Here is an 8,004-nt window from a genome sequence, read left to right as displayed (position 1 = left end):
TACAGAGGCAGCAGCAGCAGCAACAACAGCAGAGATCTGGAGTGTTGCTCTCTCAGCCCAAATGTTATGAATGTGTGCTCACAGGAATACTGCATTGCAATGTTTGTGTTAAAGATATTGACTGATGAAAAGGCATGAACCTCCAGAAGCTGTGGGTGGCTACCTACACAAGACCTGCACCAGATCAAGCCAGTCAACATTTCAGAATGGGCAAGGGACATTCCACAAAGTCCCAACCCCAGAAGAGACACTACGGCCACCTGATGCCTGCTCAGGAAGGAAGAGTCAGTTTCCCTCAGGTCACAGGTCAGTGAATGGCCTTAGCCCTGTGCACATACTGACCACACTAATTGGACTCAGTGGGTTGTGGAAAGAAGGCATGAAGAAGTGAGTGGGATGTGGGGAGGGGATTTGTGAGGAGGAGGAGGGAGAGGAGAGTGGGGAGAATGGATATGATAGTAATTCATCATATACTGCCATGAATTCTCAGAGACTAAAAAAGTATAACATTTTAAAAAAAGTAAATATTTTATCCAACACCTAAGGATCAGGGAAAATTGAGTAAGGGAGGTAGAAAAGATTGTAAGAGTCAGACTGCTCAAGATAGCATCTCCACCTTGACGGCGAAGGGCGCCCATGAAATCTCAACAACATGGCTGCTTAAGCAGATGACAATACCAGCCAACATGCCGATGGGGATGGGGGAAACGTCACAAGTCCCCACCCTTAGCTGAAGAGCTACAGGAAGTCAATGACCACAGAGAGACGGGGAATCAGTTTGCTCCAGGGGACAAGGCTCCCTATAGGTTATTCATCCCCAGATGACAGCTCTGAACACTGTACAAACAAGTGAAGCTAAAAGACCTCAGTGGTGTGTGTGCACACGTGTGCATGAGTGTGTGCGTGTGTGTGTGCATGTGTGTGCGCACGTGTGTGCATGAGTGTGTGTGTGTGCACGCATGTGCATGAGTGTGTGTGAAACAATAATAACTAAAGAAGAGGTCATGAATTTGAGAGGCGAAGGTGGGACACAAGAACACAAGAGGAGCTGACATAGGGAGAGGGGTGGGAATTATGTGACTTTGGACATCATTTATAAAAATTCTAAAAAATAAAAACCCTTTTGAGATCCATTCACAAATTCTGTGTTACCTTTCTTTCCTTCTTTTCTTTGTTTATTTTGGCTATACGCAAAACATTGAGAATACCATGAGTGTGTTGGTGAGGATTTAAGTTGGCAGCACAGCCTTGGGCCTCTGCTTTGTCATTAAAGACCAGAACAGCTCTTTCGGCCCTGCTTGCCGGCAGACTCGCCGCCATGGGCCGTGTGATCCGAGGGCAGAGGAAAGGCGCCGGTTCTGTGTTCTGCGCGCATGTGAAACACCGTAAGGGCGCCGCAAGCCTGAGAGCTGTGGACTTCGCAGAGTGGCTCGGTTACACTAAGGGCATTGTAAAGGATTTCATTCATGACCCTGGTCGCGGAGCTCCCCTTGTTGCCAAAGTGGTTTTTTGTGATCCCTACAGGTTTAAGAAGTAGACGGAGCTGTTCATCGCAGCAGAGGGAATCCACACCGGGCAGTTTGTGTACTGCGGCAAGAAGCCCCAGCTGAATATCGGCAATGTTTTGCCCGTGGGCACCATGCCTGAAGGTATGTTGTCTGGAGGAGAAGCTTGGGGACAGGGCAAGCTGGCATGAGCCTCCGGGAACTATACCAGTCATCTCCCACAATCCGAAGACCAAGAAAACAGGAGTGAAGCTGCCTTCAGGGTCCAAGAAGGTCATTTCCTCGGCCACCAGAGCTGTCGTTGGTGTTGTGGCTGGTGGGGGCAGAATTGACAAGCCTATCTTGAAGGCTGGCCGTGCCTACCACAAGTACAAGGCCAAGAGGAACTGCTAGCCATGTGTACGTGGTGTGGCCATGAATCCTGTAGAGCATCCCTTCGGAGGTGGTAACCATCAGCACATTGGCAAACTGTCCACTATCAGAAGAGATGCCCCTGCTGGATGCAAAGTGGGTCTCATTGCTGCCCGCCGGACTGGGCGACTACTTGGAACCAAAACAATACAGGAGAGGACTCAGGAGCTAATAAAGTATGTCCTTTGGCCAAAAAAAAAAAAAAAAAAAAAAAGACCAGAACAAACCTTTAAGCTCATAAAGGCAGCAGCATGGAGGGACAGTTGCAGTGCCTGGGAGGTGTGTGGGCAGCTCTAGTGTGCCTTTGGGTTCTCCATTGGTTGTGGATCCCAGACCTACCCTCAGAGAGCATCCAGAATCCACACCCAGTACTTGGCACGAAACATACTTAGGAAATGATTGCCGTGGTCTAGCTTCCTGCACTGACCCATGCAAATACAGTTCCCTCATGATTGACAGCAGGTCACCTATCAGGTTATAGTATTCCAATACCTCTAGCCATTTTCTTTCTGGCGGGGCATCAGTTGACATCATAGCTTATGTCATGGATGTGGATTTTATATTCATAGTTTATTTCCACAAATGAGTATCAGATGCAATGACGGCCCTTATCCTCTGAGGGAGGTGAAGGAGTTGATATGAGTAAGACTTGATCAATAACTGAACCCATCACTTATTGCCGACCTTTGGGGCTTGGTCTCCTGGCTTGTGAATTCCCCAAACAACCGGGAAGATTTAGTCTAATGGGACAGCACAAATCTTCCTATGGTCAAGCACGCCAGAGTGGGGAGTGTGTGTGTGTGTGTGTGTGTGTGTGTGTGTGTGTGTGTGTGTGCAGTGTACATCTGTAGTATTAACAGGAGTTAACAGGAGTGAGTCCTTTTGTTTGGGGGACATGCGGTCTTTTGTTGAGTTGGGAGAGAATTAGAAATATCCCAGGAATGAGGGTGCAGTCATTAGACTAAACTCACATCTTGTCAGGCCCCTGGATCAAGTCTGAGAATCCATCCAAACAGACCTAGCTGAGGGAGCTGAGACATCCATCCAAGGCAGAGATATTTGGCTGTTCCCTCTGTGGGCCTCTGGGAGATCTTATCCGGGGCTAGCCTCTCTTGTGCTCACAGGAGAAGTGAGAAATGAGAATTGGAAAGGCAGGGTATATTCAGACTTGGGACACAGCCAACCCTGGTAATTTAGGAACCCAAACTCTACTCTTTGTGGGGCTATTAGCTCTCAATATTATGGAGGAAGCTTTTCTATCCAGACAAATGAGAAATGAACACTCCCTCCTAATGGCAGGTAATAAGTCAACACGATTCTCTGCAGATCTATGGGCCAGCCCCCTGCCAATCTTGCAGAGAAAGTGGCTGGCAGAAGGATGTTTTATCTCTTCTGCCTCCTTCTCTAGCACGTGTTAATAAAAGTTCTATATAAAAGCAAGTGATGAAGGAGATTAATACTTTTATTTCCCACACATGCCAAAACCCATCTTTTCATCTTGAATTATCCAGTTAGAGTGTCTACACCTAACCACCTGAGTTAATTAACCTCATTATTGTCAAATAACCAATCCATCCACAGGGTCTATACTAGACTTCTGCCTCTTGCTAAGAAAATCATCTATACAAACAAATGCAAGGCACTGCCGCCTGCAAAGTTGAATAGTTCATATAGGCTCTTTCCTGATTTGTTTTAATCTGCGTCTTTCTTTGTGTCCCAGGATGGCTTCAAATTTGCAATTCTCCTGCCTTAGCTTCTCTAGTAGTGGATTTGCTGCAGGCGTGCCCCACTGTATCCCATTCTCTTTCTGAAACGCTATTCAATATCCAACATACAAACACAGACACACACAGAGAGACAGACACACAGACACAAAGAATCTGAGTCACATTTGTCTGACAAACGCATCCTAATCATGATAATCTGAGGCCAAGATCACGGCAGTGCGCTTGGTGGCAACTTCTCGGAATCTAAAATGTCTTTTCCCAAGAATCTGGGATGAGGTAAAGATGGCTTCTTCTTGTGGATTTGGAGGCTTCCATTCTACAGCCTGTGTTTTAGCTATATGTTTCTAAGCCCTTACTGAATGGCCTACTTCCTAATAGATCCTAGTTGGGTCCCAAGATGAGCTGAGGTTGAGTAGCCATAGTGTGAACCCAAAGGTGCACCTCTGCTCAGGCCTGGGAAATGTGAGTGTGCTTTACAGCTTGCCTGGAGCTAGGCATATCAGTGGTAAGCTGTGTGCCTGCTAGGCCTCAGTCAGACACAACTGACTTCACCGGGATGCTGTTGAGAGGGTCACCTAAAAAGCGCCACATTCCCCAGCACCAGGGCCAGAGGAGGTCTCCAAGCATAGACCCCATCCTTCTCTTGGTGCATGTGAACTGCAAGTCATCAGAGATTGTGTGGGTCATAGGAAACCCAACACAGCTTAAGAGCAACGGCATCTTACCCTGTGTATTCCTCTCTATCAGGTGTTTCTCATGGGCATTTCAGGCCTTGAACTTGGCACTTTAGAAACCTTCACTTTTCAGAATAGACAAATGGACTGAGAGAAGCAGGGTATCTCCCCCCTAGGCCTCAGCCTGTGAGTCAGAGTTTCACATCTGTGTAAGGAACCTTTCAAGGGGGAACAGTTTATGTTGGCTCATGGTCCCTTATTTTCAGCCCAGGGGCAGCTGGATCCATTTGGATCTAAGTCAAGGCAGAGCATCATGGTGGAGAGGGAGTGAGGAGGGAAGCAGAGGCTCATCTGGTGGCATCCAGGAAGCAGAGGGCTGGGACGGGCAGATCTTGTTTTAAGGGCAGCCCTCAGTGACCCATTTCCTCCCACTAACCCTTACCGCCACTCAGCCATGAACTCATCAATGAATTCATCCATTGCTGAAGCGAATGCCCTTATGAGCCAGTTATCATTTGGTAATAGCAGTGGGCCATAATTCTTTGATACACGAGTCTTTTCAGTAGATTATTTGTATTCAAAGAATATACACAGTACTAAATGGATTTAGCAAAGAACAGTCTACCTGTCCCTAAAGCCCCCAGTATGGTGGATGATATATTCTGACCTATTAACCACAACCTTAGGCAAGCAGATAGAAAGCGAAAAATAGGATTGCCCAAACTGTAGGCTTGAACTTCTTTTAGTTTGTGGCGATGCTAAAATGAATACCCCATTAGTTCTGGGATCTGGCTCCATGACTCAGGAGTAACTGAGACACTTTTTATACAAAGGAGCCTGGGAAAGTCTGAAGCATTGATGGAGACATTCATGGGCATGTGTGAGTCCATTCTCATGACTACTTTTCCACCTGGGCTCAAGAGGGATGATGGAGGTGGAGAGAAAAGAATTGTATAGGATGGTAAAGTGTTCCATTTTATCATGTAGCCTGTGGCACGGAGGCAGCAGAGGAAACTGATGAACCTGGTCCCAAAGAGAGACATGATCGTGTAAAGAAGCACACACAACACTGTCAGTACAGTGGGATGAAGTTGAACAAGAAGAGGTCTACAGAGCCAGAGTCCTTTTCCCCATAGAAAGGTACTGAGAAGGCTAGGGTATATGGGGGACACAATGGTCTGGACTTGTGAGACTCAAGAAAATCACACTTGCCACAGATACCCAAACATCATACAGCATGAGGTTTGGAGTCTCCATAATGAGCTAGAGACTAATGTCATCCAATCTCCCCTTGGTCCTCTTATAAGCCACACTCTATATCCTTGGGCAGACTGACCTGAGCAAGACACACCAGACATGAACTGTGAAGGCAAATGAAGCCTTTAGGATGATATGATGCGAGCCCTGGAGAGCTTTCAGGCATGACTTAGGAAAGAAATAAAAGCACAGATATATGTGCAGAGAGACGAATAGATAGAGAAATACTTTGCCTTCTGGATATTATAAGAATTGAGCATACTGAAGTGGGACAAACCACTTGAAGAATATATGTGCTTTATTATAGGAATCATGCATGCTGACAATTATCATGGTTGTCATGAATCAGGTTTTAGGGGTAGAACTCCAGGTATTGGACAGGTATTGACAGGTAAGTGCTTTATTCATGAACCACAGGCCAAAATCCTCACTGGTGAATTTCACACACGTGTTCTCCCACTGAGCCACATTCCCAGTCTCTCCTTGCTAGATTCCAAGTGACTGCCCAATCTCTGAGCCACACTGGGAGATTCTAGCCAAGGGTTTTACTGCTGAGCCACGTCCCCAACCTCTGTTTTAATTGTGTAAAAATATCTTAAGATGAGAGACCGTAACAAGTCATACCAAAGCAGACTTATACAAACTCACAGGACTACCAAAAAAATCTCTCTGAACTAATTAAGCTCATGCAACCGAGGGCTGGGTGTGCAGATCAGTGGTCAAGCATTTGACTAACCTGAACATGCCCTGGGTTCAATCCCACTCCTGGCTGGGGGGAGATTGTGTTATCTTAACTGCTTAGAAAATCAAGTGTGTGAGTCTAGCCAGCTATGGTCACCATGACCAATACTTGTCCCAGTTAGACATGACCTGAAACACCTATAACGGCTGTAGGAAAGATCATACATCATGAAATGACTTTGAGGAATAACTAATGAAAATATTTTAATAGCTGAAGAGTCTTTACTGCTTTGTAAATTTCTTCCAAGGGGTAATTATTTCTGAGTTTCAATGATCTAGTCAATCTGCTTGCCGCTGACTTACAAATATATAGCATTTGTTGATACATTTAGGTTTTTCTTAGTCTGATGTATATCCCCTTTGGTATTATTTTTCATATAAAATCTTCTTCCCTTCCATTATTTCATGAGAAAACTTGGCAGAAGTTGTAAAGAATTTTTCAGTCCCCCCTCATCCCACATTTCTGCCTACAGAACTGAAGCCCTGGAAGGGAAAGTTGGGACAGGGGAATGTGATAAGGGTGTAAGGAAGGCTCCAAGTTATGGGACTTCCCCTCTGGCTTTCTGAGGTTAATCTGGTCAAGCTGGCCCCATGGGTGACTTTTCTCCTTTGTAAGTGCTATGGCAAGCTTTGCCATTGCCTTCGTAAGCAAGAAGTGCTCAGTATCACCATTGGCTCCGTGCCAAGGGGTCATGGGAAACTACTTTCCACTAAGCAGCTTCTTGGCTAGACTTTGGATCCGGGGCTGAACCCCTTGCCCGTTCCCTCCTTGGCAGGAGGCACTTCCTATACCCAGAACAGCTGGAGTCCAGGGAGCAAGCAGGGGGCAGGGTGATGGAACAGGCCAGGTGTGACCTGGACACACTGACCACACAGCCTGCCCTGAAAATCCAGGCTGGCTTCCATCTCCTCCATGCCTTCTCTTCTGCTCCAGCATCTCAGAAGCTGGCTCCTGGCACCATGGCTCCTGCAGAGCCTCTCCAAATTGCCTCTGTCCAGGTCCTCCTTCTCAATATTTCTGGAAGTGTGTGCCACTGCTTTGTCATATGGAGATGGATAGAGGCAGGGGAAGTGGGTGAATGGGTCCTGGGTCTTAATGTCTCTTTTCTTTTCTTGTTGGGGAATTAATATCTCTTTGCCTTTCTTGGTGGTGAAGAGGCTGCTTCAGGGTATTGAAAATATCCCAGACCCCACTCCCTATGAAGCCTGGGGCATGTTTATCACGGTGCCAATAAAAGCGGCACGATTTATGGTTCTGCTTTTTAATTCATTCAATTCTCTCTTCATTGCGAGGTTAATGCTGTTGATCTATTTTCTCTTGAAACAAATAAAAACAATATGTGCTGACACTGGCTTGGACTTTTGACATGGACCAGAGAGGTCAGCATTTAATTTTATATTTATAGACTACACAGACAATATTATCTGTATTAGAGACTGCTCACTCAATCCTTGTCATCTTACAACCTGGGTCAGAAGCTCCCAGCTCCAGACTGGTACTTCCTTCTGTTTCTTTCCTTTTCTCAATTCTTTCCATGTTTTTCTCTTTGTTTTTTTTCTTCTGATGGCATGGCACCTTTTGTATTACTTTATTGTTCCCATTCTCTGTATGCACCTGCTTTTCCACGGCTGTCTTTCATCTATCTATCTATCTATCTATCTATCTATCTATCTATCTATCTATCTATC

The 8,004-nt window shown here is 45.9% G+C and overlaps 1 pseudogene; it reads left to right on the top strand.

Annotated features, from left to right (window-relative positions):
* Positions 1-1,301: 1,301 nt before the first annotated feature.
* LOC101979455 overlaps positions 1,302-8,004 on the top strand; it is a 25,431-nt pseudogene continuing 18,728 nt past the window's right edge.

Source organism: Microtus ochrogaster, unplaced genomic scaffold (assembly GCF_000317375.1).
Source record: "Microtus ochrogaster isolate Prairie Vole_2 unplaced genomic scaffold, MicOch1.0 UNK32, whole genome shotgun sequence".
NCBI classification, from domain to species: Eukaryota; Metazoa; Chordata; class Mammalia; order Rodentia; family Cricetidae; genus Microtus; species Microtus ochrogaster.
Note: the sequence above shows the minus strand (reverse complement) of the source record. Positions and strands in the feature narration are given on the sequence as shown.